Below are 20,193 nucleotides of genomic sequence, written 5' to 3' on the forward strand. Positions count from 1 at the left end.
TTGGATCCACGTCTCTCTCATCAATCATCACTCCCAGTTTTAAAACATCAAGCACTCAAATACTCAGCTTGTCCATCCTTTATATACAGTCTGTGGTATCCATCACTAGAGCTACAGTGAGTGACATACTGAAGTACCGGCATCATGAACACACCAACTGTTGTCACATACACCACCCCCAGGAATCAGCACTGTTCAAGCACCAAATACACATCATCCATATCAGAAGAAAGATCCAGACATAAGAGTGCTGGCAGTGCTTTAGCATGTAAGGAAATTCTACTTCATGTTTAGCAGAGATGTCTCTCTTCTAGCACCGCTGTGACATCGTACAGATACACTCACGCAAGCATGCAGGAAAAGAACACACACACACATAAAACAACAAACATGCAGAAACTGAATCACGCACTCACCTCAGTGTATAAGTGTGCTGATTCGGAGTTTCTGACAGGGTCCGGGGGATTTCTCTAATCACCTGGGATGAGGAGGTAGAAAGATACGGTCAGCAGGTGAGGGATGGGCTGCCTCTAAGCTGATCATCTCCCCCCAGACATATATTATTATTTCCCAAGTTTCTCCAATTAGAGAGTGCTGATGTGGGATCAGTGCACAGATCTCCCACGGTCATCGCTTTCAGTACAGAGAGAAGAAGCACAACCGGGAAGAACCGAGGGACCGGATCAGCAGAATTCCTCAGAAATCCTTCACAAATGAAGCTTCACAGAACTCTGGGGGTCGTTTCGACTCTCCGAGCCCTCATTTCAGCTTAAGTGAACTTTGGTGATTTCATGTTAAATCCCCGCGGTTTAGTCTTTTAGCAACGTAGCAGGTGGCAACAGAATATTAAAAAAGCGATACAGCGATTCATCACCTGCTGTGGCTTCTCTTGATGCTTCCATATAGACGAAAACATTAGTAAACAAACTTAACCTTGCTTCTTTTTTAATAAGTACTTCGCCAGCTCTGTTTCTGTTCCTCTGTTTTTGAAAGTGTCAGCAGTTAAACTTTCCTTTGAAGCAAGAAAAAAACTTTTCCCAATAACCTTATAATAGATTGCACCTGTCTGTCAGGTTATCGTGTATCTGAAAATAACAGAGCCGAAGGGTTTTTTTGCACACTGCAGTGGGGTTGATAAGAGAATAAAGGGTCATAAGTCACTGATTTTCTTCAAAAGCTGAATCAGTGTTTATGATGGATTGCTGTGTTTTGACATCTGATATTGTGGCATCAAGCAAACGCAACACAGAAAATCTGATTAAAACTCTCACCATCACCCAATCAGAAATATCTTTTAATATTAGACCAAACAAAAAGAGAAAAATTAACACCAATGCTTAGATTGAAAAACTGAGTAGTCACTAATTGCTTGCCTTAAACAAATCATGGTTTCATAACTGGTGGAGGGAAATGAATCATATATTCACATTTTGTTGTTTTTCTTCCAAAACACAGGAAGTCTGTAATTTGGTCTGTCTGAATTAGTAAAACAAAGCAGATACTTTCATCCATGTTAGGTTAGCCTCCTTAAGATTCATGAAAATATCAAAAATTGCATTCAAATACAATGACAGCATGCCAATGATAAATATGGTTTGTTTTAACTGGAAACAAACCCGTCTATCCACCCCAACCTCACTCATGATCTCACAGACTTTGTGGCTAAATAAAGCTCGCCTCACTTCCTCCTTTACTTTCATCATAATTGTAAAGACAGTTAGAGAGCACCAACAATATAAAGGTCACAGTCATGGGTCAGAATATGCAGCTTACATAAATGACCACTGACTTTGTCTCATGGGAAGATGTTTTATACCAAAACATGAGCAGAAGAATACCAGACATGCTCCAACCTAGGACCGGACTAAGAAGTGAGAAAGAACTACTTTCATGAAAGAGCATACGAATAACAGAAACAAAGTCATTTAATTAATATGCATTTCATGGTTTCACACGATATTCCGTGCCATGAAAGATACTTTAAGCACGACTGAACCCAACCATTCACCTTCAACAGTGCAAGTTCACAGCAATCATCTCAAAGCTTTTTATATTTTAAGGCAGAGGAACCCCAGTGAACAATCCCAGTGATTTGCTATATGGAAGCACTTAGCTTCAGTGGATTATGAACTAGCTTCTGACATGAACAGATCTCCTGGACCAGCAGCGGTCATGCTAGGTTAGCAAGCATTAGCTACTGGGGTCTGTTTAGCTACAGCAGTTGTTTGGTTTCCTGCACTCTAAAACTGTGCTTTAGCTTCACTGAACCCGTTCCCAATGCGATGCAAAGATTACATTAAATGAATACCATCATATATAAACTAATGTAAACATATAAAATAAAAATAGTGCATGAAATGAACAAAATATGAATCATGGGTAATCTCACCCTCTGCAGAACTGCTGTACTTTGCAGCACTTTTATCCCCTAAAAGAAATCTAAGAAAGATGAGAAAAGGGGAAGAAAAAGCTATTTTTTTGAGGAGAAGTTGCTTTACTTTTCTGAATGCCTCCTGTCTCCTTACATGATCCCAGTCTGACTCCTTGATGTCGAGATCAGGGCTCTGCGGGAGCTTGATGAATTAATTTTGGTCCAAGAGTCATGCTTGATGGTGTTGCATCAAGAAACAAATCTAATCATGTAGTGCATAAAAACATTTACACAGCGTTCTACATTCACTTGTAGAGTCGCCTTTGTCTCTCACATTTTTAATTAAAAAAAAGAAAAGAAAAAAAAAAAAACAGGAGTTTCGAGCAGTGAGAGGCGAGTCATGCATTAAAGTGTACCAGCAGCACTAAGTGTTGGGACTCTGTTGTACGATGATGATGATGATGCAGTGAGGTTGAAAAGCTATAAAAACATTCTCCAGCCATGAAATCCAGTGTCAGTGGTGACACACCTGAACTGGATCCTTTAATGGCTCCCTTTTAGACTGGGGAATAAAAATACTGTTTAAGGAATTAGCAGCTCAGCGGAGTGGAGATGTGCAGCATATGGAGGTTTAAAAATGTGGACGAATCAGCAGCTTTTACTTAACAGCAAGTCATGAAAAAGCTTTCAAACTAAGACTTATTGAGTGCGAACATGGTTTGCAACAGTCTCGGTGTGGATATTTGCATATGTGACAGAACGTAATGTGACACACATAAAGCGCATAAGCTCAGCTGGAATAAAGGAACACACCAGCACTCACACTGTGCTGCTGCATAATTCCTCACATGTATGTGCACACGATTTTGCTAGTTATGCTTAGTGAACGTATATACAAGGGTGCAGGTTGCATAGCCTTCCACATGGACTTGTGTGTTATATTTGAACCTAATTACTGGAATTAGTTTCTCATGTTGCTATCATCAACAGCATACACTAAGACTCCAAGAATAGAGAGTAACCTTTTCTAGGCACAAAACTCGCCTACTACTCTGTAGTAACTTCAGTTTTCAAGATAGCCAGTGCAACTTGTGTGGTCATGAATATTCACACCAATTTGGCCTTTACAAAGCTCACCTCAGGGCTTTGAGAAAACCTTGCCAAATTAAAGGAAAAAACATACTATGAAAAGTAGACAATGTGTGGGAGCTCAACACCAATTAAAATCAAGAGCCAGTAAGGAACAAAACATTCATTTAACCTTTGTGTCAGGTAAGCAGGCATTAAAGTAGAGAACAACATCTGTCATGTTTGATTCATTTAATGCATTTAGCAAAAGTATTGCACCGTGTCCACCGAAGAGATGTTGATGCAAGTGGAGGAGTTCATTATTAGGCAGTGAACTAAAATACATCTAGATACCAAAAACTTTAGAAGTAGACAAATCAACAATCTGATACTGTCAAGGCTGCGGCAGCAGTCGTGTGGTGTTGTGAGGAATGACCAAAATGCTGGCACTGGATGTGATGCGAGTGAGCTTTATTGCAGAAGGTGAAAACAACAAAAGCGAGGGCACTAAAACATAACCTAAACTGGGAAAAACTAAAGAACAAACCTGAAACCATACAAACACAGGATGAAGAGCAGAAATGGCACGGAGAATGTTGGGCAGAGAGACGCAGAGATTACACAGACCAAGTGACAAGGAGCAAAGGCAGACACACACTATAAATACACACAAGGTAACGAGGGAATGACACACCAGAGGGGATCACAGCTGGACCGAATTAGACACAAGAGACACAGACCTTCAAAGTAAAACAGGAAATTCACAAACACAAACTCAGTGACATGAACAGAGCACCGGGGGAGGACACAGGTAGATATAACAACACTAAACACAAGAACCAAAACCCTAAGAACAAGAATACAAGAATTAATCTGAAACATAGGATGATACTAATATTAAACACAAAACGCTGGAACGAGCCAGGACCATGACAGATACGGAAAGAAGGAAAACTAAAAGGCCTGAAACACCACAGAAGACAAAGTGGATGATCACAGAATTCCTTCCATGGTTAAGAAAAACAACTTCATGACATCTAATTAAGTTAAGAACAATCTTGAGGAGGTAGGCGTCCCTTTGTCAAACTACAATCATGACTGTACATGCAGATGGTTTACAACAGTTGAAAACTACTGCTTACACTGAAGGTCCGATTAGACTGACATCCAAAAAGACTCTGCAAGTTCTGGGAAACAAGTCAGAGATCAGCCAACATTAACCTGCACCAAAGTGACAGAAACACAAACGTGTGGAGAAAGAGAGCAAGGGTGTCTGATCTGGAGAATGCAACATCGTCTGTCAAACATGGTGGAGGCAGTGTTATGGTTTGGGAATATTTGACTCACAATAGAACCGAGTCATTAGTGTTTATTGATCATTGCTGATAGAAGTAGCAGGGTTAACAGTACAGTGTACAAGACTATACCCTCTGCTCAAACTCAGCCAGTGTCTGCAAAATTGGTCAGATAGCACGAACTGATTATGAGTTTCTTGAGGCAAAATAATGGGATATTCTTCAATGGCCAAATCAGTCACCTGATCTCAACCCAACAGAGACTATTGTTCAGTCCCTGAAGACAAAACTGAGACTCACAAACAAACAACAAATGAAGGCAAATATGAAATATGAAAATGTGATACTTTGTTAAACTTCTGGAATTAAAGCTGGGAGTCTCATCTTGATAGTTTCATTTTAAAATCCACTGTGGTAGTGCATGAACTATGATTACATCCATTGTTCCATTGTCACAAAAGCTGTGGTACCAATAACTATACTGTAGTTTTAGAGATGGAAAGTTTCTTCACACGGTCATAAAAAATACATCTTTAATGGCAACTTTACTTTTCCAGGAACAACGGACACTTCAGCAAAGACTATAACACGATCAGCCACATTTGGCCTCTCAGTCAAAGAAGGCGAGAGACTCCAAGTCTCCGCAGCCACTTACTTGTCATTCTGGTAATGCAGTGCGAGGGCTACACCCTCCTCCTTAATTTAATTAGATTTTCATCTTTTGAGAAAACACTATTCATTCCCCACATGTGGCTCAGGGCCACCCTGCTGACAGAGACTGAGCTGTGAATGCATGACACTCTTACCAATGTGACTTTTGTTAATCACTCCTTTTCTATTCTACACAAGAGCACAAGAATACAGCGCCCATTACACACACCGCCACCCAATTAGAGCAGAAATGTGAATTAATGAACAGGTCGGGGCAGGTTAATGAAGGGTGGCGCTGATCTGCTGAGGACTCAAATTAAAAACTGTATCCTCTGTCTGAATAAAGTTTTATTCAGCCAGCTTCTCCCTCTGACTTGCTATTATCATATTTGTGCTATCGCGCTTTAAATTACAACGCAACACTGAGCTGCCGCTGTGACGGCGGCGTCAGACTTTATGCAAACAAAAATAAAGTTAAAGCTAGAAGAGGAATGAGGCTGAATGATCAGAATAATTACAAATGGCTGTGCTTAGTTCAGATTTATTTGGATTTTACAAGAAAATAATGTTCTGTATCACTTTAGCGGCAAAACTGTCATCACCTGGAGAAAATTTCATGCCCTGAAATGACACTGCCAGCCTGTCACAGGACTAACTCATAAACACAAACAACCATTCACACTCACATTCACACCTATGGGCAGTTTAAAATAACCAGTTAACCTAACCCCACTAGGTGCATGTCTATGGACTGTGGGAGGAAGCAGAGAGAACCCATGCAAACACGGGGAGAACATGCAAACTCCACACAGAAAGACCCCGAAAGACCCCGCCCAGGTGCTGGAATCAAACTCACGGCCTTCATGCTGTGAGGCAACTGCTAATCACTGCACCTGCCTACCAGGTTTTTTTTAATCATAAAATTATTACAGCAATATCCTCAATAGAACATCCAGTACAGCTTTATACTATCAGTTATTAGTTGCTATTACACTGGAATGTTTTGCCACTCTGGCTGTAATCTGTAAAACAAAGTAAAACACCACATCAAATAAGACATTTAAGAGAGGGGTCTCAAACATGAGGCCCGGGGGCCAGAATCAGCCTGGCAATGACTCCAGTCAGGCCCACGGAAGAGCTTTGGAAAATGTTAAGTAGGGCATAAGTTTTGTTTTGTTTTTTTGGACACACATACATACACAGTGTTGGGGAGTAACGGAATACATGTACCGCCGTTACGTATTCAGAATACAAAATATGAGTAACTGTATTCCGTTACAGTTACCGTTTAAAAAGGTGGTATTCAGAATACAGTTACTTTGGTGAAATAAATGGAATACACGGCGGTACTTTCCTGTTTCATATTGTGGCGGGTCAGGATTGTTTGGGTTTGTTTGACAGCTATGTTCTGTTGTTCCAGGCGGCAGCGTTACGGTTGCCATGGTTACAGGGTGACGCGTTCTCTCTCTGCGTGTTTCCTGGGTGAGAGAGCGCTTTTTTGTTGTTGTTGTTGTTGTGCTAAGCTAAAAGGCAGAATGCTACAGGCATAGCTCTAAAGAATGTAGCCTCATGGGCAGTGTAGTCCGTGCCGCAGGGAGAATGGACTACCATACCCGTTATGTGTCTGTGAGCGAGGGAGGGAGAGAAAGGAAAAGTCCGAGCTGTCACGGAGCAAAAACGGGAGCTGGAAGCATGTAAATATAATAATAACCACTGCAGCCAAGAAGAGTGCCTGACGAGCCCATTTGTAAGTAAGCTATTAAGACTCAACTGTACACTGTGTTCAGTAGCGGTTTTAGATACGGGCGACACGGGCGGTTGCCCGGGGCGGCATCGTGATGGGGGCGGCATCACGGGCATCGGCAAAAAAAAAAAAAAAGCTCGTACTCATGCTGCCCCGACGGCAGCCAGCGCATATTGGGAATGTCATAGGCACCAATCGGTTTTCTATCGCCCATTTGCTGGGAGTAAGGGCGCCCTCCGTTTGCGAGGTGCGCCTGCTGCTTGCGGCACAGGGAGGAGAGGGCGAGGGGCGGGGGATTCTCTGGCTGGCTGGAGCAGCATCTAATAACCAACTCGCAAAATAAAACAAAATAAAAACAAAACAACAAACACGAAAACACCGGACATTGTGATACAGACTTATAATTTGCACCGATGTTTTTTCGAAATTCTATACACGAAAACTGAGCGCGAGAGCCCTCCGTACGCCTGCGCGCTGCTGAAGTCAAAGTAAACTTTATTGTCATCTGCTACATACAGTCCAGTATATAGAGAGATGAGACGACGAGGCTCCAGTTACAGCAGTGCAAATAAACGAACAATAAATATAGTAGAGTAAGAAAATAAATATACACTTTAGGACTCGGGGTAAAGGGATCAATAACAATTTAAAATTTATAATTTACAGTTTGATGATTTAAAGTCTCACACATAACCCGTCGAAAGGGGAGGGAGACCTGCTGCTTCCAAAGAGAGCACATTTCATTCATAATGTTGTAAATCCAAGCCCATTATGTATTCATGATTTGAATCCTGGGTTGTGTGAAATCCCAGAAATACACCCTAGACAAAGTTAATCTGTGAACTAAGGTGTAGGTCTATTAGGTTATGTTGTGGTGATCCTCTGGTTGAGGGATGGGTGTTCATACTGGAGTGCAAAATTAAAACCAATGGAAGATGGACAAGAAAAGTTCAAAGCCATCAGGTGCTCAGTTTAGAAAAAAGAGAAAAGAAGCGGAGGAGAAACGAGCAAAAGATGCAGGTAACCAGATGTGTCATTGGATAATGGCAGGTCATCCTGAAACAATCAGAATCAGAATACTTTATTAATCCCTATGGAAATAATGTGGGTTACAGTTGCCCCAAGAAGAAATGGTAAAAATAGTAACAGAAACTCCAAACAATACATTATGTTACAGATTTTAATATTAGTCAGTGTCAATTGTTGATTTGTCCTGTTCTCATTGTATGACGAATTATGATGGCTGTTTGGTAGCCGTTTGCATACTATGCATACTCTCTCTCTCTCTCTTCATATGTGTGTGTGGACAACAGTTTTATGTTAATGTACAATCCTTAACATGTTTTGTGTGTGTGTGTGTGTGGGGGGGGGCGCCAGAGGGAGTGTTCGCCCAGGGCGCCAAACAGGCTAGGACCGCCACTGACTGTGTTCGTGTTTTCCTCCTGAAACAATAAGTTCCGTTGGAGAAGCCTTTCAACGCCTCTCTCTGTCTCCCGCAAGCAAAGTTGACCCAGACAACAAAGTAAAGCTAGTTTTCGGCTACCAGCCCAACACGGAACCCGAAGTATTAGCCAGAGGTCCCTTTACTACGTTTCGGAGCCGCGGACCTTCAGTAACAGTAATAAATCACAGCAATAGGACATTCACGTAGTTGTAAACAGCATGATAATATATTAAGTAATCCAAAGTATTCAGAATACGTTACTCTCATTGAGTAACGTAACGGAATACGTTACAGAATACATTTTGGGGCATGTATTCAGTATTCTGTAGTGGAATACATTTTAAAAGTAACCTTCCCAACACTGTACATACATATACATATATACATATACATATATACATATACATATACACACACATATACATATACACACACATATACATATACACATATATACACATACATACATATACACACATACACATATACACACATACACACATACATATATATACACATATACATACACATATATACATATATATACACATATATACACATATATATATTTTACACAGTTAAACAACAAAACAAAATAAACAATAAAAAAAGCATTTTTATGAATTAACAGCTCTCTGTTTGATTACAGGACAGTCTGGCAATAAATGAGTTATTTTACACAGTCATGCTGACAGATTTCCTTCCTTTACCACATCAGCATTTCCTAAAATTGCATTTATTTTTCCTATTTTACTTTCATGGGGATACACACAGTTTTTTTTACTTTAAACTTCCAACAGGATCCAATATTCTAACAGACAATCGTGTATTGCTGTCCTCTTTATTTATTATTACCTCCTACTTTTGTTCTGCTGCAGTTTTTCAGCTTAATTCAAACAAGTGTTAGCAATGAAAGTCGCCTACTCCATAACCTCGGTGACTTGCAGTACATCTCCTTTAAAAACTCCCACTCGCCTCCAGGTTCATATTTCAATGTTTCTGTGTTTTACAACAAATGCTAAAATTATTCTATGTACTGCTAAAAGTCCAAAGGTCAGGTGAGAATTTTGGCAAAGATTTAATACCTGAGTTATTCTGCAAAAGAACAAAAAGTAAAAGAAAAACAAAACTCATCTTAACACAACATTGTTTTATACTACAAGTGAGTGAAAGTAATCACTGAAAAACAGGAAGCTGGTGTTTGTCATTGTTTATAGACACGAGTAATAATGTGCTGTTAGCTGCAAATCAAGTTAAGGGTAAAATTGGAAAAACACATGCAAAAATTGTCAGAAGTACGACAGACAAACACTAGAAACAAATGTAAGGAGCTAAGAGAACATGTTTCCATCTGGAGACTCGTTGTTTGCAGCGGCGGGATGTGATTCCAGCCGACAGTCAATTGTTTAACGAAACAGAAAAAACTGCAAAAAAATTGGGAAAACTGAGGGTTTCAGTTTCCTGGGCAGTCTGCAGAAGCAGCGTTCGACAGCACGCGGGGCTTCAAAGAACTCAGAAACTCAGCACGGCAAATATCCTGCCAGTGCCTGGTTAGGAAATGAGCAACTGTAAACCAATCCAGCTGTACTGAACCAGCGCGCCCACTGCTTTTCAACAGGAGAGGGAGGTGATCGTGTCGGCACAACTCACATGAAAGCACACCTGATATCAGACACAGGAAAAGAGAAAAATAAGCGAGCAAAACAACTGTTTTTTTTTTTCTTTCAAATGCTAACTTTGGCTTCACAGTTTTTTCTTCTCTGTGGCTGAAATGTGTTAAAAACGTGAATAAAAGGAAAAAAAACTGTAGCTTCAACAAGAGAAAAAGAAATTAAAGAAAGATTGACCAGAAACTGTCTGAAAATGACTAAAAAGACGTTCCCACCGACACGGACGCCCGCTACGTTCATATTTTCAGCTGTTCCATATTCCAATTTTGTTGCTCTTTTCATACAGCTCGTCTTCTCTTTGCACTCCCATCACTGTTACTCTCGCTCACAGTTTCATGTCTGCTGTCTTGATTTAAATGTTTGGTTCTTTCCATCCAATCTTCCAATTCTGTTTCTCTGCCTCCGTCTCTTGCAATCCGTCTCTCTCCCGCTAAGAGAGATTAAAGTGGAGGCAGATGTCGTGTTAATGGCCATCAGCTCATCCTGTGCAGACACTTTCACAGTCTGCGCTGCCTACCTGCTTAATTAGTCAAGAGGCAATCCCCCGGCAATGAATCTGGCCCAAACTGCTGCTGCACACAGACACATGGACCTACTGCAACCCTGATTTTGTTTTTCCAAAAAACGGTCGGCCACTGTAAAATATAAATAGCATTAAGGGCAAAAGGTTGCAAACCCTGTAATGATAGACACATAGATGTACAGTAGAGGGGATATTTTTTTGTAAAGCACCGAGCACAGAAGCCCCACCCAGCTGCTGTCAGACTGGTTATGAGGCCAGCCAAAGAAGTGGGGATGAGCTAAAACAACCCGTCTCAGACAAAGACTGAGCTGAGTACCAGTAAAAGGTGGATATGTTCAATTTGCGGTGTTGAATCATTAAAAACTGCTGCAGCAGAGTCTAATAATATTAATATAGAGCTGAGAATCAGCAGAACAGGTACTCTTTAAGATCAAAGTACTGAATTGATCAGTCTACTTGGCAGAATTGCAGTGCCAACACACCTTTAAGTGAGAGAGCAGGGTAGGTAGTTTGAGCCATGCATGTTGTGGTTCTGCCAAACCACACACTGTGAATCACGGGCACTTTGCTACTTAAACAGAAAAAAGTATCACATACATAAACTGCACTCAGATCAAATTAGAAGGAAAACAGTTAATATAGCTGATTTTTATTTATATATTTTTTTAAATTTGTGCCTCAAACCTGCTCGTCTCATAACATACCAGCCACTATTTTTACCCTTAATTTGATCCGGGTAGCACAAACCTAAACCTAAACCTCAAAGTGATGATCAATCAGAGTGACCTCAGTCTGACAGCTACAGCTTCGAAATTCGCCACAGTGGAAAAAATCCACACATACAGTTTCAAGCCTCCAAGTCCAGCAGGCAGCCACCAGGTTTTCTTAATTAGTGCACAAAGCTTGTAGGAACAGTGGGTGAACACACTCGCACTCTGCTAATGAGCATGAGATGTGATAGAAATGCCAGCATTATGTTCAGTGCTTTGGGGGGTTTATGATGCTTTATATTTTTTATGTAAATTTAGCTTTTGGCATTATGTTACGGTTCTTTTTGGCATCATTTTTTAAACCCTTTTCCTTCTGTGTCATCTTTTATATTTCTGAGGACAGGAAATGGGCTGCATTTACACTTCTGTTTGAAACACCATCATGTGGTTCTGATGAGTCCTCATCATTTAGATCTTTTCTCTTGTATGTATAAGAAAAAGGATTGAATTAAGGTAGTTTTTTATAAAATATATTTATATACCAGGTTCTCAGATTTGGTCAAAATTGAATTCTTCTGACATTTATTAGTGTTTTATTTCATGCTGTATGACATTCTCCCTGCTGTGAAGTACATTAGTAGAAAAGCAGAGAGTGTTTTAGCTTCAAACTAGACGTTCAGGTGCAGTTTTGAAAGTCAAAAACAATCCTAGTTTTTAAATCGAGATATTTTCTTCAGTATTCTTCCATGTAATACTCCATGTAGCTGACATAGTGCTTAGATTTAGACAGACACTGCACCAGTTCAAATAAGTTTGTTGTACTTTGCTGTGTGAGGACGATCCGCTGCCTGTGAGCGCTTTGGCACGGGCAAGGTGCCCATGGCAGCACCCGCTGCTAGTTGAGTGTAAGAGCGATATGTGCTTTCACGTCAAAAAGAGGTCAGAAGTTTCCCTAATAACACCAGCAAAAGTCGCCAGATTTGTTGCTAGTCACTTTTTAGAAAAAAAGTCGCTAAGTTGGCAACACTGGCTATGCCCCGTTAGCATTTTTATTTTTACCATCAATATATAATTTTCCTGCTAGCTAAAAACTGCTTAAGCAGTTTCCAGCTAGCTTAAGCAGTTTAGCAATTAGCAAATGCTACTTTGACCTCTTACGGTTGGCAAGTTGCTGATTATTCTTCTTAGAAACCATGTTGGTACAAACGGAGCACCTCTTGTAGCTATGTTTTATAGACTCGTAATAGTAAGTGTAAGCAGTGTTGGTCAAGTTACTTGAAAAAAATAATCAGTTACTAATTACTTCCCCAAAAAAGTAATCCCGTTTACTGATTATTTATTTTAAAAAGTAATTAATTACTTAGTTACTTTTTAAAAACACGATTTACAACCTGAATAGGTGATAAAGCGATAGATCTTTCAGCCCAATTCTACTTTTTCTGCATAATCCATCATACAAAATGTAATCAAATGGAAAAATCTCTTTTTAAAACTTGTTTTATTAGTTTTAATCTTTTAACTTTATGCATCAAGCAAAAATTAAATTATATGCAACATTCTCTGACTGGAAGAAATTTGTTTAACATTTAAACCTATTTTCTGCACATTCCAGCACATAAAATAAAATATTTTTTTGTGTTTACACTCACTCTTTCAAATAGATGTAAGTAAAACACAGCAGAAAATAAATAAAATCAAAGACTAGCGGTCCTGTTGCTCTATTTTCACCTGTAAAGCAGGACTGGGGTAGGCGGAGGTTTACCCTGGTGCAGGTGTGCCGCGGCGGTCAGTTGAAGACTCCACGAGTTTCTCTGTGAATTTCACATTACGTCGTAGCGCACTCGGTGCTTGCTTGGAAGTTTAGGGGTTTTTTCGCTGTAAAAAGAAGTTTTCTTCCCACGCACAACGGACACTAATGTTTTTGTCACTTTTTATGGAATCAAACTCAAAGTAAGGTCAGTACTTCAACGCTTTAAACGCTGCACGCTCATACTCTCTCACGCACTCGATATATTATCCATTGTTGATCTGCAGACAGCTGTTGTCACGAACGTCGCACTCACTTACGTCACTGTCATGAGACGTTCTCGCAAAAAACTCATGGTTTTAGTAACGCAGCTGTTAATGTCTGATGCACATGAGATGAAAGACGAATGAAAATGTGAAACTAACATTAGGGCCAACAACCCACTACTGAGCAGTTCCTGCATAAAGCACGAACACACACCGATTGCTTTTTCTTCGACTACACCGTTGCTCACCCTTTCAAATCGAATCTACTGTCTTGTATTTGGGCCAAAAACAGTCTGAAGAGGACGGCCCCTGGATACTGATGATCTGCACTGTCACTACAGGAACTTTCAGGACATCTGTGTGATCCGGTAAATCTTGAGGTTCAGTGAAGCTTCTGGATGTGAAGACAGGGATAATAAACCTTCCTCGGTCCTTCAGCTCTCACAGCTCTGATGACTTATTACCACATGCATCAAAGCTGAACGTTATGCTACGTCGCCACATTGACGTGACTGCATTGTGTCTGAGAACCTTGAGACCGAGGGTGCTTATCCTCCCTTTCTATATGTCTTAAAATCAACTGTGGAAATACAAAATTCCTATTTAAAAAACACTTTATCACTCAATCCTCTTCTTCTTTTATCTCATTTTCAAGCATGCAGTGAAGTGCACGTTAAAAAACAAGAAGGAATAACAAAAAGAGAATGTAAAATTTGAATGTCTGGATCATCACGAACCCAACTGACTTATCTGACCTGAGAAAGTTCTCTCGTCTGTTCTCTACTTGAGGTAAAACCATCTGGCAACGATCTACACTGAACCGTAACACCACAGATAAATGAATGCCAAGTAGATTTCAAGACTGTCTAATGATTCAGCGTTAAAAGAATTATTTCTCTGTGTTAACAAGACTAAAACGCCAAAGGTCCCAGTGGTGAGTGGGGAGAGGGGCTAACATGAAGGCTTCTCCACAGAGATATATGTTGGTCTTCTGGGCAGCCCGACTATAACTCACGCCTTCATGAAGATGCTTGACACAAGGTCAGAGGATCAAGGAGTATGAGTTTTCTCAGCTTTACTTCAATGTCTGAAGGTCTGAGATACTAAGAAGACTCATATGAGGTTAATAGAAAAATCAAACTAGGTGCTGTGTTTATATATTTACACATGCTTTTAATTATATTGGCATACTTGTGGTAACAGTTCAGCCCCAACAGCACTGTGCAAAGCAGCCTTAAAAACAGTCACAGAACACGACTCATTGGTGTTCATGGACACAAATGATCCTTTTTTTAATCGTGTCTGAGTAATATTTGTGCTGATGGATATGAAGAGCAGTAAAATTTAGCTGCCAGAACTACTTAGATTTGGAAAAAGCATGATGCTTCGGTTTAATTTTAAGCGTTAACCGTGTGCTTCACAGCTCTTTTCTTTCTTTTCTTTTCTTTGTTCATGTGTCCGAGTCTAAAAAAACTGTATGTGCTGATTGCACAAAAGATGCTTTCAGTTGAAATACAGTCAAATACAGTACTTTTATTGTCCCATTTATTGCCAAGTTTGTTTGATTTTTATTTTTTTAAAAAGGACAATTTCAGCCCTTCTCCACAAACAAAAGTTTCTAATTTATTGCTTTGCTTTATCTTCAGGTCAGACTAACAGTGAAGCATCATCTGACCTCTGGCATTTACAACATTTCACTCATTATACCTTGAAGGAAAACACGGCCTTGTGCCAACCCCCGCTGCGCAGAAAACAAAGCCAGCCAGAGGTTAATCAAATGACTTCTCAAACAAAATGTACAGAGATTTAAATGACATGTTAGTTTCCAAACATTAAATATGCAGATACGCGAAGCATTTATATCCAAAATAACAGATGTTTTGCTGTTACCACATTCAGCCTTTGTTTATTAATGGGGATAGAAGGCTAGAGAAGTTAAGAGTAACGAGGTAAATGTCAGGCTACCGATGGTGGCTGAAACGGTGCGGTTGTGGACTGCAGCTGAGGGTCACAGCACACTGAAGCTTAAAGCACACGGTACAGAACAATGTGCTGTTTGCCAGCTAAAGTCGAGGAGGTCAAAGCAAAGAGGAGAGCAATTCATCACTGCTGCTTGTCAGTTTAGGCATTGATCCTGTGTATACAGATGTTGGTGCCTGTGTTGACACAAGAGGTGAGTGTGTGTGCGTTGTATCAGCAGTTGAGTAGTGACTACAAGGAGTGATGCGAGCGAATGGAGAAAGTTCAGCTCAAAGATGTTACAAAAGATCCACCTCGGAGCGCGCGGGGCCGTGAGTCAGCATCGCCGCGCGGTTTGATGGCTACTAATCTGCTCTGAAGAGACGGCGACAGATACACTGAGTGCAGGAAGTGAGATATGGTATGATGGCGGACACGATGAAATGAGCTGAGGGCTAAAAAGATAATGAGAATAGGCTGCGAAATGAAATGACGAGCAGAAGAAGTGAGGGTGGAAGGAGACATGAGCAGAGCGACGAGGAAATTAAGAAGCTTCTCATTTCTTCCACTGCAGAGATTAAGACACACACACACACACACACACACACACACACACACACACACACCATCGTGTTTTCATATCTTTGTGGGGACGTCTAATTGACAGAATGCTTTCCCAGGTCCCTAACCATCAAAAATGAATGCATAAACCTAACTGTAACCTAAGTGTAACCCTGACACTAAAAGCACATTCTGAGTCTGAAATATGCCTTCAAATTCGGGGGACTGGGATTTAGTCCCCATGGGGGCTGTTGGTCCCCACAGCCATAGTAAACTTCCAAATTTTAGTCCCCACAACGAAATGCAAACACACTTGCACACAGACACACACAAAGATCTCTCCCACCCTTCGGCAATCCCAATCCCATCCAAATCTCAGCATAGCATTTAAAGAAAGGTGAATTATACAATGTGTGTGTGTGAAGAGGAAAACCCTCCTTCCCAGCTGATGCCCTTTGAGATTTACTGTTCTCCTCTGATGTAGCATTTCATGTCTGACTGCATCTGTTCAGGCTAACAAAGGCCAAATGCAAGGTACTGGTTATCTGTAGGTGAGGCGCTGCCTTACCGTCATCTGTATATTTTACTTCACTGCAAAGTTAGGGATACTGTTTGTTCTGGATCCACACCAGCAACTGGGGGCAGATTTTCATGAGGACATTGCTCTCTGATCCTCTCAACTGTGGAATTCCCTGACCGAGCGTCTCGGGCGGCCCGAGGCTCAAAGGCTCGTTGAAAAGCGATGTCAGTTAGTCTCCGGAGACTCTGTGAACATCCTCCATCCTGTATGGTCTGGAAGGTTTTGCCTCTCAGTTCAGTTCTGTTCATTCCTGATAATGGCAGCCTCAGAGGGGCTTCTCTAAATTCAACTGTTTCATCTCGACGAGTATGCCCCGACTGATCTGATCTGTGATCTGCAGGTTCATCAACTATCAGATTTTTCTCACCATCTTGCGCAGAACTATTATGGGAAATTGACCTATACAGTATTTGCCAGTATGAATAGCAAATTAATGTTCCTTTATTACAAGGAAGTCAATCAGTTTTATCATATTATGTTTAGTTGCTGTTAGGTTGTAGGATTAACGTGGTATATTCTTAGGATATTAACATTCACCGGGCTGCAGGTTCAGGGTTTGGGTCAGGCTAACATCCAGTTTCCCACAGGTAGAATTTACTTGGACAGCCCACCCACACAGGTTAAAGTCCATCCAATTATACTTGGAAAATTTATTCTGGAAGTATTTATTATTTTATCCATCTTAGAAAATGAATTAATCTGTGATTGATAGATTTTTATTCTGCCGACCTTCTAGATCCAGCCCTTTTAGTCGTATGGTTCTCTATCAGCTCCCTTGCTGTCCAGGTTTCTGTTGTCGTGGTAATGGATATGATTCACATAAAAATAGAGTCAAAGTGGAAAAAAATGAAAAACAAAAATCTGTATCTGTCTGCTGACAGTTTTTCAGGGTTTAGCCTGAATATGCCGTTTGGATTAACAGCTGTTAAAAGCTCACTTGTTAAAATATTGCCGATGTTTCAAAAACTGTTTCCTTCCATAAACCAAACCTCTCTTGGAAACCCATTTACTTTGCCTGTGAACTCTGCACTTCCATATCCAGATATCCAACAGCCAGGTTTAGACCCGCACATTTTTAGTGTAGGTTTCAGTTAAAAAAAACAAAAAAGCAGAAGTACAAAATGCATTTATCTTCTAGATTTTAAAAATGATCCTATTCATCACATGTGTGGATTCATTGAGTTCTGTTTTTAAAGCCTAAAGTTGAGAAATCATCATGTTAGTTTTCTGTGAAGGTTCTCAGTCATCCAGATCATCGTAGTCTGAGGAGCTCGAAGAGAAAAACAGGTGTGGCTCACAATCAACCAAGGTTTCGGGTGAACCTATTGTCAAAGCTATCCCCACCCTATCATGTGATTCACTGAGGTCAAACAGCCCAGGATGTGAGTGTTTGTTAAGGTGTCATCATGTTAGTTTTGAAAGTCGATGAGACCCTAACCAGGGAGGCCTGCCCTACAGCACACCCTGTTCTTTCTTCTGTTTTCTTATTGTGTTAATTAAGACTTTAAACTAGTGAGTGTGACTAAAAATTCATCAGGAACTTGTTTGACGTTTTTGAACAGAGTTTTACAGAGTCAAAGAAGTCGCCCTCTGCTGGTCATTAGAAAGAACCACGGTGTACGCCACGATGACGTCCCGTTTCAGACGTGTTAGCCAAATTAGCTATGGCCTAAACTCTAAATTACTGCTAAACCGGCTGCTGGCAAACTTAAAAAGGGTCTCTTTTGTTTTCTCGATTATTACCTGTGACACATTTCCTTCTTAGGGCTAAAATGCTTTTTACCCAATGCCAGCTGCCCCATGTTACTCTCTAATGCATAAAGTGGTTATGGATGGATGGATGATGGAGAGATGGATGGATGCATGTTTTACCATCTAAGTATATATCATGATGGTGAAATATATGCTGTTCAGCTGGAACAGTCAGGCTTGCCAGCCTCGCTGTGCCTCCTGGTATCACTGGAGCCAAAATGAGGCCTGCCTGCTCTGCATTCAGAGGTTTGCATTCCTTTGAATGTGACTTATTTCAGATGCCAACATTTATCTGCTAGAAAAAAAAGAAGCAAAAAATATTTGAAATGAATGCCTGTGGAGCTCTGGCTGCAGTGAGTGTAAGGGCATTAGGGTGTTATCTAGGTTTAAAATACATCCAGTGGGGAACCCAGGGCAGATGCAGCTGAATAGGAGGGGGGTGGAGGAGACTGTGCAAAGAGAAACTCCGGGGCAGATAAATGTTTAAAACGCTGACTGAATGTTATTTGTTGACATTTACCCACAGTGGGGCCCCAGATGTTTCAAGCATGGCAGGGCTGCCATTCAACATATTTTCGACCAGTGCCAAGGAAGAGGGGAAAAGTGATTAAATACTGTCTTCAGCAAAGGGCACAGGCCACTGTTCCAGAGACTTGGAGCTACTGCACATGAAACCCAAATCAGCCAATTGTTCCTGCCAGCAGCGCCTCTCGCATGGAGAAAGAATAGAACATACAAAAGAAAACTGACACAGACTCAATTCAAGTGAACACAGCAATTGATACGTCTTTTGTTTAGCTAAAAAATAAGTGGTTAGGAATGAATGTGATTGTTAATGTGAATATACAGAACCTGTAAAATACCTAGGTCAAGATTTCTGATATTGGAAATGATCTGATTTCATTACAGTCCAGCGTTGGCTGCTTCCAGAGAAACACATGAGAGGTAACTTCTATGCTGAAATGCTATCACGAAGACATCATCTATTATTAGGACATTATTTCATTGGGGCGGCTGCGGCTCAGGAGGTGGAGCAGGTCATCTACTAATCAGAAAGTCAGTGTTTCGATCCCCGGCTGCTTCAGTCTGCATGCCAAGTATGCTTGGGCAAGACACTCACCTGAAGTTGCTCTCCGATGCATCCATCACAGTATTAGCTAGAAAGTTAGAACCGGTGTGAACAGGTGAATAAGGCATGCTGTATAAAGTGCTGAGGCAGAGGAGGAAAGTGCTGTATAAGGACCAGTCTATTTACCATTTATTTTGAGTGGTTTTTAGATTAAATGATTAGTCAGTGATTAGCTGAGGGGTTCCTATAACCAGCCTTCTCTGCCTCCTAAAGCGTGGAGCGCTCTCCCTCTTTCCCCTTCTCATTTTTGACACCTTCCATTTAGTGTTGGGCAGACGTGTCCATGGAGATTTAAGACCTCCACTTTAGATCTGATGTTTTGTTATAGTCTAATTTTACAAGAATGAGTGTAAATATTTCATGCAACAGTTCTGTAATTGGCTTTATTATGTTGGTGTTTTTCTCAACGCAGATTTTATCTCCTGAATGATGAAATAGGATTTTAATAAGTCACAAGTTTCATTTTGAAATTTGATCTGTAGATTTTGTCTCCTAATGGATCATTAAAAGTGAACTAGAAGGCAGAAAAAGAGAGAAAATGTCACTATCAATCAAAACTAAATCCTGTGGGGCAGAAAGAGTGGAACAGACTAAAAAAAATAAAAAAGCAGCGACAGAGACGCTAAAGACAAAACCAGTGAAAGAGCTGCAAAGATTGTGAGTAAGAAAGCATGAAAGGAAGAGTAGGTAAGAGTGTAAACACGGGGCGGCGTGAAGACGACT

At 40.6% G+C, this 20,193-nt stretch overlaps 1 protein-coding gene across 3 annotated transcripts in view; it reads right to left on the reverse strand.

Moving 5' to 3' along the window:
- The window catches only part of sgcd (sarcoglycan, delta (dystrophin-associated glycoprotein)), a 413,854-nt gene that overhangs the window by 252,283 nt on the left and 141,378 nt on the right, over positions 1-20,193 (reverse strand). For 2 of the 3 annotated variants that reach the window (XM_013276741.3, XM_005472310.4), the window contains exon 2: positions 417-478. The exons of the other annotated variant lie outside the window; for it this stretch is intronic. The gene's annotated coding sequence lies outside the window, so the exon portion shown is untranslated. The remainder of the gene's footprint in view (positions 1-416; positions 479-20,193) is intronic. 3 annotated transcript variants of the gene reach the window in all.

The sequence above is a fragment of the Oreochromis niloticus genome, linkage group LG10 (genome assembly GCF_001858045.2).
Source record: "Oreochromis niloticus isolate F11D_XX linkage group LG10, O_niloticus_UMD_NMBU, whole genome shotgun sequence".
Taxonomy (NCBI): Eukaryota; Metazoa; Chordata; class Actinopteri; order Cichliformes; family Cichlidae; genus Oreochromis; species Oreochromis niloticus.